Source organism: Pseudorca crassidens, chromosome 6 (genome assembly GCF_039906515.1).
Source record: "Pseudorca crassidens isolate mPseCra1 chromosome 6, mPseCra1.hap1, whole genome shotgun sequence".
Taxonomy (NCBI): Eukaryota; Metazoa; Chordata; class Mammalia; order Artiodactyla; family Delphinidae; genus Pseudorca; species Pseudorca crassidens.
Genome location: NC_090301.1, coordinates 64,625,224 through 64,639,510, shown reverse-complemented (window position 1 = coordinate 64,639,510; position 14,287 = coordinate 64,625,224). Strand labels below are relative to the sequence as shown.

General features: G+C 40.9%; 1 protein-coding gene across 6 annotated transcripts in view; it reads left to right on the top strand.

Annotated features, from left to right (window-relative positions):
• The first annotated feature begins 6,439 nt into the window (after nt 1–6,439).
• The window catches only part of B3GALT1 (beta-1,3-galactosyltransferase 1), a 602,186-nt gene continuing 594,338 nt past the window's right edge, over nt 6,440–14,287 (top strand). For all 6 annotated transcript variants that reach the window (XM_067741663.1, XM_067741658.1, XM_067741660.1 and 3 more), the window contains exon 1: nt 6,440–6,758. The gene's annotated coding sequence lies outside the window, so the exon portion shown is untranslated. The remainder of the gene's footprint in view (nt 6,759–14,287) is intronic.

The window sequence follows — 14,287 nt, the reverse complement described above, 5'->3', positions numbered from 1 at the left end:
TCAGTACAGGAATAGAGTTGTAAGATTTTAGAAAGGATTGTAAGCCAGGGATGTAAAGATGTAGACTATAAGATTTCTAATATTCTAGTTTACATACGCTGCGTTTTAAGAAAATTCTGAAATGTGAAACCAGATTTTCACTTTGTGATTAAAATAATGCTAATAAGAAAGGTAGGTCTTTCTACCTCTTTAAAAACATTTACTTCCACTTTCTCTCTCTAACCACATCTAAAAGTCCTGTCCACTAGCAGCTAAATGCAAGTGGGCATGACTGAGTCTACGTGCAAGGTAACTCACATTCTATGGTATTAAGGTCATAAACAACTCTCAGGTCCCTGGTTTATGTTAAAGCTTTAAAAATTCTTGACATTGCAAGGGCATAAAATATTTTGTTGGCTCTTTCTGTTTAAGGCCTTCGACACTGAGATGTGCAAGTCTATTATATTTTTCCCTGTGAATGTAAAAGCATTTCATGGTGCTCACTGGGTCTCTGTGCAGTCAATATGCAATAAAACAGAAGCAGCAATGGCTTGCACACTTCACTTACCAACTAAACAACATAACCCACCTACCCCTAACATTGCCAGGTCAACAGCCAGAACCTTAGCCCATTACAAACCAAGGACTGAATGTGTTTGTGACTTGGTGTTGTAGACGTTTGGAAAAGTGGATTTTTAAAAATCAATCCTGTTATGAAGTATCAGGCCACTGTTAAATAGACACCAAAGGTTACTGAATATAAAGGCAGCATCCAGCCAACCTCCAAAGTAATGCAACATCAAAGAAGAATTTTTTAAAAAGGTTGCTAAAGAAAAATACTACAGGTTTATCTATAGGTACAGAAACTAAGGCAGGATCTCAGAACAGAAAACAACTTTTTTTTTAAGGAAGAAAAAAGCTTTACAAACGTAATTTCTCGAAAGTAATTATCAAGCTGCATGGTACCATAAAGCCCTATTGATCCAAATTTCTCTTTCTGTATGAACTCCACAGACTTGCAAGACTTGGCATCAGTGAAAGCTAATGATGATTCATGCTATTAGCTTCAGCAGCCCCAGCCCCTAGGAACTCAGCTTCGACCTTTTATTAGCACTTTTCTCCCAAGTAGGTAGGATCATTCTCCAGGCATACTTCCTAATCACCTAAAAACACCAGGAGAATGAGTTAAAAGCCTGACAGGGAGAGGGACTGGGAAGCTAAGGGAAAAGATTTAGTCTGAGGAGAGAAGGCAACCCATGGCATGTGTGATCTGCCCAGCAATCTGGGGAAAACCTGGGAAGTAAAATTACATGTTAAGATTTCGTTTATGTAAACTTAAAATAATCCTAATTGCAGGACACATGTTAAATGTTACCAGTTGATTTCAACTTTCAGCAGCAGCCCTCTCCTTCCCCCCCAAAAAAACTCCATACAATATTTATAAATTCATGTTTTCTTGATCAAACATTTCTTGAACTCCTAGCACTATGCTAGGCACTTAAACAACATTCCGTTGTGGTAATACAGAAGTCATTAATTTTTTTAAATTAATTTTTTAGTGTCCTCTGCTTTACGTGGCTTCTGAAAGAAGTATTGATTAATGAAGCCATGGAAAACTGCTTCGCAAATTACTAAAAAGGCTCTACTCCTCCCTTTCCTACCCTTCCCATCCCTCACTGCTTCTCCTTCACCTGCCTAGCCTCCCCGCAACGCCGCAACCCCACAAGTACACACACACACACACACACACACACATTTCCTTTCCACTTTCCTACTTCATGCTGGACCAATGCAATATGCAGCTCTCTTTAGTGATTAAAGCTACAGGGAAAAAAAAACCATTATTAAAACAGATTGGATTTTCTTATTCAAGCAAATAACCTAATTCTAGATTATAAAAATTGAAGATAATCTATAGGATAAAGAAAGATTTTTTTCTACAATGTTGATAATAGTTTGATTTCTATAACATACACACTCATTGAAGGACTGCATATCTTTGCAAATGATTTTGCTTCAATAATAACCATAAAGATTGTCAATACTTTAAGACTTTGTGAGACCTTGTCTCAAAGTTCTTTATACAGCCTTCTGCATAAATCATAATTCCACCTTTATTTCAAAATACTGAACCCAGAAAAACATAACTCTTTTCTAATATAATAGAAACATACCCACTTGAACTATCTTTTTCCCATTCTGTGTGGATCAAATGATTTTCACTCTAATCAGCGTACCATAACTGTCCTTTCAAGAGAAACCAAAGATCTCACTTAATCCACAATCTCTCATCAACACTTAGAGTTAAGAGTTGGTATATTTCCCCTTCCAGTCCTTTAACAACCTTATCCTTCCTTGGATCCCACAGTACCCAATTACTTTTCAATTTCTTCCCAGGTTTCAGATTAAATCTCCTCCCCCGAAAAATGACCCCACCATCCTTATTTTCTCTTAACTGCAGGTGATCTCCTAGGCTTGTTGCTCTGTCTACATTTTGTCCTTGGATATCTTTTACATTCTCTTAGTTTCAGTGATTCCCTCTCTACTGACAACTCCTCAGGAGACAAGTGTGATGAGGGGGGAATAGTATAAGGCTAGGAGTTGGAACATTTGCTTAGTCTGGAGTCCTGTCCCCTTATAAAATTTTGATGAGTGGGCTTCCCTGGTGGTGCGGTGGTTGGGAGTCTGCCTGCCAATGCAGGGTACGCGGGTTCGTGCCCCGGTCCTGGAGGATCCCGCGTGCCGCGGAGCGGCTGGGCCCCTGGGCCATGGCTGTTGAGCCTGCGCATCTGGAGCCTGTGTTCTGCGGTGGGAGGGGCCACGGCGGTGAGGGGGCCCACGTACCGCAAAAAAAAAAAAAAAAAAAAAAATTTGATGAGTGACTTTATTGTGTTCCTGTGTATGCTGGGGTGGGGGAAGATCATTGGTCCTGGTATAAACTGTATTAAAAAAAAATACTAGTTATGATGACCTGAATAGAATACAATTCCCTTCTGGTGGTTTTGTTTTCTCGTCGATTTTTCTTTAATCTTTTAACACAAGAAACTTACATAGTAATCTTTTATCATGAGCATGACATCATCCTTACAGATGTCTCAGAGTTTTAAATATGGAAATAGAAGCTTTATGTATTTGAAAGTATCTAATTAATTACATATTGAGGGCAATAGCTTTATTCCAGGTGCAACTTACATCCAATATTAAACAAAATGGGTTGAGCTTCAATTAAATTAAGGAGCCAGCCTTTAAACTTGTATATTTCAACCATATTGGAAATGGCAAAGTGAAGGAACCATGGGAAAAACACTCTCTCTGGATTACATCAACAAATAAAATGTACCTGATAGTCAATTTAACAAAAAATTGGTAAGAGAGCCTCTTTGGAACTTAATATATTCATCTGTAGAAATAGGTATGACATATCCACAGTGAACAGGGCTGTTGTGAGAATTAACCTAAGTTACACTCAAAAGAGGGTAATATTATCATTAAATTCCAGTGCTCTACCTTTCTGGAAAGTCTTTTCTGCAAAAAGACCATTGTAGCTTGCAGTTCCAATTATAAGTTAATCCTCACACCTGAGAAAGGCAGCTACAGGTTTACTTTGGCTTTAATCTCTATTTTACAGATAAGGAATGCTGGGCAAGTTTAAGTGACTCACCTGCAATTACTTACCCAGTCATAAACAGAGCTGGAACTAGACCGATTTCTTTCCTTTTTACTCAGTTTTCCGTCGGCTTGATGTAGCTTTTCTCAGAACTGACTCCAGTGAAGTATTCAGTTTCTATTCTTGATACAGATTTTTTGCATCAATTAATATACAATGAGTTTATATATTTTCAAGGTTAGACAAGTGGTTATTGATTTAAGTAGTGCCTAAGCAAACTTCTTCCTCCACTAACAAGTTGAGTGACTTCTCTCATTGCATGGGGAGAAAAACAGACATACTCAAGAAGGCAGGAAGAATAAAAAAAGGAAACATCAGTTATTTAATTAAATATAATTAGCTCATTAAATAGTCATATATTTAAATAACACTGGACTTTCTGCCCAATACATCCCATGAAATTCACAGCAATGCATAAAACTTAGCATCAGCATGCAATCTTTTCAGCTACTTAAAAAAATTTTTTCTTACTTTTCCATCTTCTTTGATGTTAAATATTTCATGGTTTTCATTCTTAGTAGGTTGTTAATTGTGCAGGTTTCTTTTGCTCAAAGCTGTTTATGCATAGCACTAGTGATGGGAGATATTACTGTTATAGCTGTATGTCTGCTGTTAATGTTAACTTTTTTGCTTGTCAGACAGTCATTTGATTATCTTAATCACTAACAACCCATGGAACATAGGACCTATATATTTTCAGGATTAACTGTTGCAAAATACCAGATATCATGAAAAAATATTACATGATACTGGAAAAGAGTATGTTTGGCAGGGCATGGAGGGGTGGTTAGAAAAATTATGTAGATATTTGTGTGCACATCTCTGAAAGTTTTTAGTATGCTGAAGTTTCGTAACATTTTCATATTTTATACGCTTTCTTTAGTCAGGATTACTCTTTTGATTGAAGGTCATTCAAAACATCTTTTATCAGAGATATTTCTAAATTGTCATTGCAATTAAATTTTCCAATTTTAGGATATAGTTTTTAATATTTCTACTTATTGCAAATAACTACTCCCCTTTCCCCCCATGAAGTTTGAATAAGACACCAATTTTTTTCTCTCTCAGACTGAAACTCCATTCCTCTACTGATCACCTCATGTAGTTAATCAGGCTGTTGATTTTCAGCTACACAATAATCACAAAAAATAATGAACAATAAATAATTTAAAAAACTAAACAAACCATAGCAACAGAAACCTTCTCTAGATTAAAAATTCAAAGTGATGTGGTACATGTCTGTTTTTAGACTTAAAAGTAAATAACATCTGTTTCATTTGCACAGTTGTCTCTTTAATCAGAGATGGTCTACCTCCCAAACTAGATTGGTCAAATGACTGATGAGGGGAGAAAGGAGTACAAGAAAATTGGGAAGAATGGTACTGATATGCATACATTTCCTATAGTACTAGAAGATGGCAACAACACAGGTCTACTGTGCACTTAAATTTTCCTTAGAGTGCTCATAAAATTTCGGCAGGGTTTATTTTGGTTGTCACAGGGAATTATCTTGGAAGGAAGGTAAACGAAGGAAGGGGTGATTACTGCAAAAATAAAAAGATTACTTAAATATAATGAGAAATAGAAGCGGCAGCACAGCTAACACTTACCGAATTCCAACTATTTGTCAGACAACTATGTAGCTAATTTATACCCTTAATTTTTGACCTTCACAACAAAGTTGTAAGATAGAGAAGGTTGCTTGAAGAATGACCCACAAGTTAAATTCTTCACGTAGAATTTACTTTTTTTTTTTTTTTTTTTTTACTGCAAGATGGATTACAGACTTATTAGAATTCTAGACCTTTCAAACGTATTTGCACTGAAGGGACTTAAAATGCTGCACAAGGAAAGATCATCACAAGTTTTGGGGAGAGAATGATGAGGGGAAAGAGTTTGCCATTTTCGCTTTTTCTTTCCTTGTTAAATAACATAACTTCTCTGGTGTTTGTGTCAAGCACACACACACACACACACACACACACACACACACGAAAACCAAACAAAAACCTATTTTATCATTCAGAAGTGATTCTCCAAAGGGAAAAAAAAGACAAACCAGCCAGGTTGCCTGTTTAAACTTTCTTATTGCTACTTGAGGTGTTTTGTTGTGTTTTGTTTTGTTTTGTTGAGACGGGGTGAAGGTGGGGAAGTTTATTTGGAAGGAAGGTCTGGAAGGTCCCTCCACCTACAACTCTGAGAACATTTCTCCAGGTGCCTCTTTCATAGCTCGGGCACACTTCTGGGCTGATTGCTAGGAGATGGAGTGGTTCGGAGGCTGAGAAGTACCACTCTTCTCAAATGCCAAAGCTGCCAAAGGGAGAAGGACGGGGGCGCTGTCTAGTGGCTGTTCGCGTGATGCCTTCCAGGCGGCCACCACCTCCAGGGATACGCTCTCCTGCAATGCCGTTCGTACTAAGGTCCCACGACCGCTACACAGGAATGCCAAGACGCTGAACCTCCGGGCCGAGGCTCTGGGGACAGAGTCACCCCGGGGGGCCCTTTTCTGCCAAGCTCCGAACCGTCACAAAACGCCCCAGGCCCACCTCGGTGGGCCCGGCCGTCCGGCCACACCTAAGGCTCCGGAGCCAGGAGTCCCCCACCGCGAAGCCCTCCCCCACCTCCCCCCATCCCAAACGCCAGCAGCCTCGCCGCTTCTCCCGGAAACGAGCTTGCTGAGCAAAGGCGGAGGAAAACCTTGGGCCTTCCGCTGATTGGTCTCCCCCCGCCTCGCAGGGCGAGGCAGCGATTGGCTGCCGGGGGTTGTCAGTCGCCGAGGCCAGAGCCTTCGCCGGGGAAGCGCAGCCGGGCTCGGGTTCTTCGGCTGCCGCCGCGGCCGCTCAAGACGGTGCAGCTGGGCGAGCTCGAGCGGGCGTCGCTGCCTCCGCGGCTGCCCACCCTGCCGCGCCGCCGGCGCTGCCGGTCCTGCAGGCGGACGCCGTGGAGGGGCGGCCGAGAGAACGGAGCACGAGGAGGTGGAGGCGGCGGAGAAGTGATGCTGGCGCCGGGGATGGGGCAGCGGCAGCGGAGCAGCAGCATCTGCGCGACCCAGGCTGCAGCGTCCCTGTGGCCCGAGGGCCAGCCGAGCGGCGGGAGACCACGCGCCCCACGGGTAAGGTCCGGCCCGGCGGTACGCGCACCGGCTCGGGGACCACCGGGGTTATCCTTAGTAGTTACGAGGCTTATTGTGCCCGGGCATTCAGACAAGGGTGTTTGGGACCCGGACAGAGAGTCCGGACGCACGGTTAGGCTGCTGCTCGCTCCAGTGCCACTCCTGCTCGTGCGTTCTCCCCTCCGCGCTGACAGACTTTGATAGCGCGGGGATGGCATTGTGTGTGCATCTGCGTGTGTGGGTGCGCGGTTTGGGGCACTTTGCGGGGAGCGTGGTGGGTCCCCTCTTGCGTGAACCGACGTCCTTCAGGGATCCAGGCTGGGATGGAGTGAATAGGATGCACTTGGCTCAGCGGGAGGGAGAGCGCACGCAACGCACGTGAAAGTCCTCCGTGGCTCGTTAAGAGCCGGGAAAATTGAACTTTATTGCCTTAATGAAAAGAGGGAGCTGTGGATACAGCGCGCCAGGGGACGGGCGCATTCACCGAGGCTCCCCAAAGTCCCACTTTGCGCCGGGGACTTTGGAGGGGAGGGTATGGGAGAGGAAAGTAACGGTTGGTCCGCCTCGCTGGAGAAAAGGAGGACAGAGGGCGGGGAGTGGAACTAGGCTTGGGGAATGGAACTAGGCTTGGAGAGTGGCGGCTTTTTTGTGTGTCTGACGTCCCACGTAGGAAGCTCGCTACACTTTTCGGGAACGCAGATTTGGGGATGGAGAGAGTCCCGCTTTGAGGGGCTGATGGAGGTTGTTCCTGGCCCACGCCAGCGTGGGGCACGGGTGTCAGAGACTTGGCGGCTGAAACGGGGCGGGGCTCGAGTGCACGTTCAGATGTAGCCCCTGCCTCATCGGGCTACCTTGGCCGGTACCTTCGGGGTCGGGACTCGGCCGGGCGCGCCAGCGGCGGCTGCGTTCTGCCGGGTGGCCCCGCCCTCCGAGAAAGTTCCGGCCCACTGGGGTCTGGGCAGTCAGACCAAGAGCACGTTAACCGCTAAGGTTTAGCACCCAGGTTTAGTACCCAGCTTCTTCCAGTACCTACACTGTTTTTATTTTATATTTAATTAGTTTATTTTGTAAAGCCACTGGGAGTTCCACCCGCGCTGCAAACCTTTCCGCAGAAGGCGGATTTTTGCGCTGCTGCAAATGGATGGTGCCGCCGGGCTAACTCCGAGTCTCCGTAGCTCAGTGCAGTGGTTTCTCCACCCTTCTTCAGGACGCACAAACTTATTCTTGTCGATTGCTTTGTATGTGGCCCTTTGTCTCCTAGGAGTCTTTGCTTGGAAAGTTTTTGAAATACCTCGGCAGTAACAAACTGCCCCTGCCCTGGCACAGATGGAGAGGCTGTGGTCCTTTACAGAGGCGCTGGAATTGCAGCGGGGAATGGGACTGGAGAGGGCAGCTCCCTTCTTACCAGCTAGAATCTTTGGAAAAATGTTAAAAATTGGCTCAATACTGGGAGCCGGCTCTTGAGCTGAGAACAGCACTTTCCCAGTTACGTAGATCTTTAATCCCTTTCACTGGAGGAATCTTTGGCCCCCAAACGCAACGCAACACAACAAACAAAACCCAAACCCAAGCGGCAGAAACGACTTTGGCTGGACTCATTTCTGATTTGGCAAAGCTGAAAAAAATGAAAGTAAGACACCTAATAGAAATACTGTAGAAAAACCAGGAGGGAGCTGTCCAAAATGTCAGCATTTTTTGTAAGTTTTTTTTTTAATTGTAAAGGTAGTATTTACCCCCAATTTAGTAATATAAAATAATTCTGAAGCAGATGAGTAACTTACTGATGAACTAGGAGTGATGTTAGTTTTATGTCCGAGAATGGTTGCACATTTTATCATTTCATGAACTGTAAATGGAATTTTTCATACCATTTTAGTTGAACACATACATTGCATTTGGGGTAGTACGAAATTGGTAGCAAGTATTTTCCCTATAGTAGTCATCGCATCTTGTTTAAAAGGATAGTTTTCTGATATCATTAAAGAGTATGGCTTGTGGTTGTTACATTTCAATACACAATTTACCTGTTGCCAGGTGATTATTGTAATGTTGCAATATTTAGTTGTAACTTTTAGGACTTTATTAAGATGATTAAACACATTAGGCAGTTGATTTTCGTTTTGTGTTTCATTTATGCAGTGCTATGAGCTGATAAAATTGTTTTCCCCTATTAGCGGATATGGGAGAAATAGGCTTACGTTATATTATGCATTACTAATCAATACTTTTAAAATAAGCTTAAATTAAAACCAAGTTACCAATAACATCCAGTAATCAAAGTGGAATTTTTAAGGAAATTTTCAACTACTTGGCTAAGAATGTGCTTTTCACATTGCTAACAAGTAATATCTTGTAAATCCACTGCATTATATATTGGGGTAAGTCACAAGTTTTTAAACAGAGCTTTTGTATTCATTTTCAGGTGTTTTGAGGTTTTTTTTCTGGAGGGGGACTTTTACTTTGGGATTATTTTTCAGATAATTAAATACATTTTCAAAGCCACCGGACCAAAATATAGTAAAGTGCGGAGAAATGTGTCAATGAGCAGAAATGTTAGGATAAAGCAGCAGTGTGTGTGTGTGACAGAGAGCAGAAACGTCGCAGGGTTGGGTGGGAGGGGGAGTGCTCAGGCTTAGGGGCTGTAATAGTGCTAGCCACTTAGCTTATACAAGCAATTCAAGTTCTGCCAGTTCTGCAGATCCACTTCAGTTTTGACTTGTTTTGCTGCAGGGCAATCCATGAGCTCAGACTGCCATATTTTCTAGATGGATTTTAGTAACTCAAGTAAATGTCAACTTGTCAAGACTCTAGGCTACTAAATTCACTTTTTGACCTATACTGGATTTTAATTTTAATACTGCATAACTTTTATAAAAAGATCACATTTACTGTGAATAGCAATGCAATAAATACCATGATCTCATTAAATAAAACATATTTGTTTTGTCAAAGAGTCATGACTAGAGTTTCTACATTAAGACAGTGAAGTTTATTTTATTTTATTTAATAATAATTTGTATTTATTTAATTAATGATGAGATCGTTTTGGTTTTTGAAAACTAACATGTTTCAGAGAATTAAAATCCTCAGCCAGTTCAGTAAATCAGAAATTCATTTGCATTTTCTTGAAGTCTCTGTCCCTGTCTCTTTCTCTCGGACACACACACACACACACACACACACACACACACACACACACACACACACACACACACACACACGAAAGCTTCTCAGGAAGAATATAACCACTCCTGCATTTGAAACAAGTTCACCAACCCATCCTAAATGATCAGTATACTTCATAAGGCAAAATTCTCATCCTCTTAGGTAATCTGTTACTAATTAATTATGGTACTGGTTTATTCAAGTAAAATTTAACAAGTTGAACTGTGTTCCAACTGTGTGCAGAACACTGTTCTAGTTGCTTTGACCATATCAGAGAATAAATCAAAGACCCTTGCCCTCATAAGGCTTATATTTTCTTGAGGTAAAATAGATCATAAACAAAATAAGTAGGTAACTTATATAGAAGATTTATCTCCTGCCAACCTACCCTGTATCCCATGGCTCAGTCTCTTTCCATCTCATTTTCTCTCCAGTTAATACACATCTACCCACACACCCACACAAATATACTCAAATTAATCTAAGAACTGGAAAGTAATCACGATAAATATCTCATACATGTTACTTCTGAAGCTATGTATCCAAAAACAGCAGTGCATATGATGAAGGTTAAAGGTAAGAGAGGGATTCAAAGATGATTAAGCAATAAAATGACAGGACATCTGCCCTTTAGAAATTCTTTAAAATCAAGTAATAATATTTTTCAGAGGAACTAGAGTGGGAAACATTATCTTTAACATATTGCATTCAAACTAGCAACATCTTAAAAGGCATTTATGACTATCCAAGGTCAAATCTACATAACCTCATTTAAAGGGGATGAGTGAATTGAAGTGGTAATAGAGGACCCAAAAGCGTAATTCTAATGCGAAACATTCTACTTCTTCCATATTGAGAGTGACGTATTCATGTAACTCTGTGAAAGTCGATCAAAAACCCTGGAGTTTGATGTTAAGGTTTTCCTTTTTTTTTTAACATCTTTATTGGGGTATAATTGCTTTACAATGGTGTGTTAGTTTCTGCTTTATAACAAAATGAATCAGTTATACACATACATATGTTCCCATATCTCTTCCCTCTTGCGTCTCCCTCCCTCCCACCCTCCCTATCCCACCCCTCCAGGCGGTCACAAAGCACCAAGCCGATATCCCTGTGCCACGCGGCTGCTTCCCACTAGCTATCTACCTTACGTTTGTTAGTGTGTATATGTCCATGACTCTCTCTCGCCCTGTCACAGCTCACCCTTCCCCCTCCCCATATCCTCAAGTCCGTTCTCCAGTAACTCTGTGTCTTTATTCCTGTCTTACCCCTAGGTTCTTCATGACATTTTTTTTCTTCTTAAATTCCATATATATGTGTTAGCATACGGTATTTGTCTTTTTCTTTCTGACTTACTTCACTCTGTATGACAGACTCTAGGTCTATCCACCTCATTACAAATAGCTCAATTTCGTTTCTTTTTATGGCTGGGTAATATTCCATTGTATATACGTGCCACATCTTCTTTATCCATTCATCCGATGATGGGCACTTAGGTTGGTTCCATCTCCGGGCTATTGTGAATAGAGCTGCAATGAACATTTTGGTACATGACTCTTTTTGAATTTTGGTTTTCTCAGGATATATGCCCAGTAGTGGGATTGCTGGGTCATAACGTTTTCCTAAATTTTATTCATCAAAAAAAAAAAAAAGACTCAGCATCTGATCGTCTAATAAGAAATGCCAAAACACTTCAAAAATTTCAAAATAAGTTTGTCCTTAATTCAGAATTGATTTGGCTATCCTGTCCAATTACAGATAAAACCTTGCAGTATTTTCCCAGATTCTGTTCTCTTGGGCGTAAAACAGTGTGCAATTATGATTCCAGTTTCACTTTCTGTGCTTTCCATTTTGTTATTTTCTTTAGGGTCTTTAGCTTAAGTCCCAAAATAGGGGTGTGTGTGTGTGTGTGTGTGTGTGTGTTTTACCTTCGTGTAAAGAATGGAACCTAGCTTGGCTTTCAAAAAGTTGGTTTGTGAACAGTATTTTCATATTAGAGGAAAACTGAAGTTGTACTCCCAAGAAGCCAGATCACATAATGAATTAATGCCAACTTACCAGTTCTGTTATGACAAGGTATTAGTGCAGGGCACACAATGCTAATAGTAATTTCTGAATGGATTTCCATCATTCAAGAAAAATCTTCAAGATTGCTGCTCTACAATCCAGTTTTAGGAGATGAGGAAAAGTCTTCTGATAATGCTGTTTCAATATTTATCTAGATTCAGACATGCGTATACCACCCACTTAAGCCTTTACCTTTTTTTGCCCTGGGTTTTCTCCTTTCTGCCCAAAATATAAAACTTTAGGAAAACAGTGTTTTTAAAAAAGCAAGTAAACCAACCAACAGTTACCATACCTGGCACACAAAGTCAGCTTCGGCTGATTATTAAATAGTTAGATGAAAGCTAAGCAGAAATCAGATATTTGGACCTGGGAAAAACCCAGGTCATTAGTCTAACCTCTCCTGTGTATGAGGAAGAACTTCACTCCAGGAAGTTAATAATACCCAAAGTCAATTGAAAGTAGAACCGGGTCTAGAAACATTGTTTGTCAACTACTATTTGTATAAGTTAACTCCATACCAATTGCCCATTATACAGCCCTACATTTTGTAAAATGGAGGTATAAGAAGAAATGACAACATCCACCAATTTGTGCATCTAAATATTTTAATACCTGAAATAATAATACATCACATTAATATTATGTTGGGATCAAGAAAATGATAAATTGAGAGGCATTCAGAGATGTCGTCTAAGATTTATAGGGCTAGAGGTGTGTTTGCATGTAAAATATTTGTGTTTAATTCAGTCATTTTGTCTATAATATCCCTTTAAAATATTTACTAGTATCTCTAAAAAAGGGATTTCTTACTTCCAGAGGTCTACGGGCTTCAAAGTGATCAATAGGTGAATTCAGGGACTCCAGGATATACCAATTGTTTCCAAATTTTTTCGTTCTTCAACGTTTCATAGCAAGGGAAAATGGTTAAGAAAACCTTAAAAGCTACTGCTTTAAGTTAGCATAAAACAAAAACAAAATACAGCAGAGTGAGGGGACATGTGGGGTTAAGGAGAGGATTGTAAAGAACTAGGAGCTCTCTTATTACTCAAGGAAAGGAAAAAGAAAAAGAAAACAAACAAACCTATTGCTAGATTCTATCAGACAATGGTTTGAAGAGACACTTCGTTGTCCTAAGACGCAAATTTGCAACTGAAGAGATGGTTTATAGCTGATATACTGCACTTCGTTCTGAGTTTCTGCAGTTAGCATTTTTTTGGTCTTTGACTATGAAATGTTTTCATGACATATATAGGTGACATCAGGGCTGAATCAATTCCTCACTGAACAACAAAATTTGTGGGTGACTTCCCCAGGGCCCTAGCACTCAATCAAAGACAATTGCCAGAGGTATACTTTGGTTGTATACAATTGGTTATAAATTTAAATGCTATTAGACAAGAAAAACTGCAGTAAATGTGCACACACGCACTGTGGCTGCATGAATAGGGCACATGAACTAATAGTTAGACTCCTTCCGTTGCTGGTGAGTTCCCACCACAGTCCATCATTACTTTAGTTTCTATGTCTATTAAATGAAAGCAGCATTACTGATTACTTGAATTCCCATTTTTGAGGGGTTGGATGAATTGGATGTGAGTAATACATATTGATTTCTCTGAGTGAACACAGCCATCCAGTTAGAGACAGGAGAGTGGCTATATTTGATAAGCAAAAACTAAAAAATAATGAATTATACTGATAAAGTTATTTTAGTGATTATGTTGGCCTAATTCCCTTTATTCAAATAAATAAGAGATAATCTTTAGTTTCTAACCATGCTGACTAAAATAAAAAGTAGGCCAGGGGCTTCCCTGGTGGCGCAGTGGTTGGGAGTCCGCCTGCCAATGCAGGGGACACGGGTTCGTGCCCCGCTCTGGGAAGATCCCACATGCCGCGGAGCGGCTGTGCCGATGAGCCATGGCCGCTGAGCCTGCGCGTCCCGAACCTGTGCTCCGCGATGGGAGGGGCCACAATAGTGAGAGGCCCGCGTACCGCAAAAACAAACAAACAAACAAAAGTAGGCCAATCCTGAAATTTCTTGAAGGCAGCTAAAGTAGTCATTTTTTTCTCCATCTTTATTGGTTCCTTCTCCCTCTCTTTCTGTCTCTCTGTCCCTTTGTCTGTCTGTCTCTCGATAGATAGGCAGATAGATAAATAGATAGATAGATATTTTATACTTTAAGTGTTATAAGGAGTTATTTCAGAGCTGCCTGAAGTTTCTCCTGACTTTTTTTTAAAGTAACTCAAACTCAGAGGATATAAAACGCAAACTTTTACTAATGGATATTGACAATAAA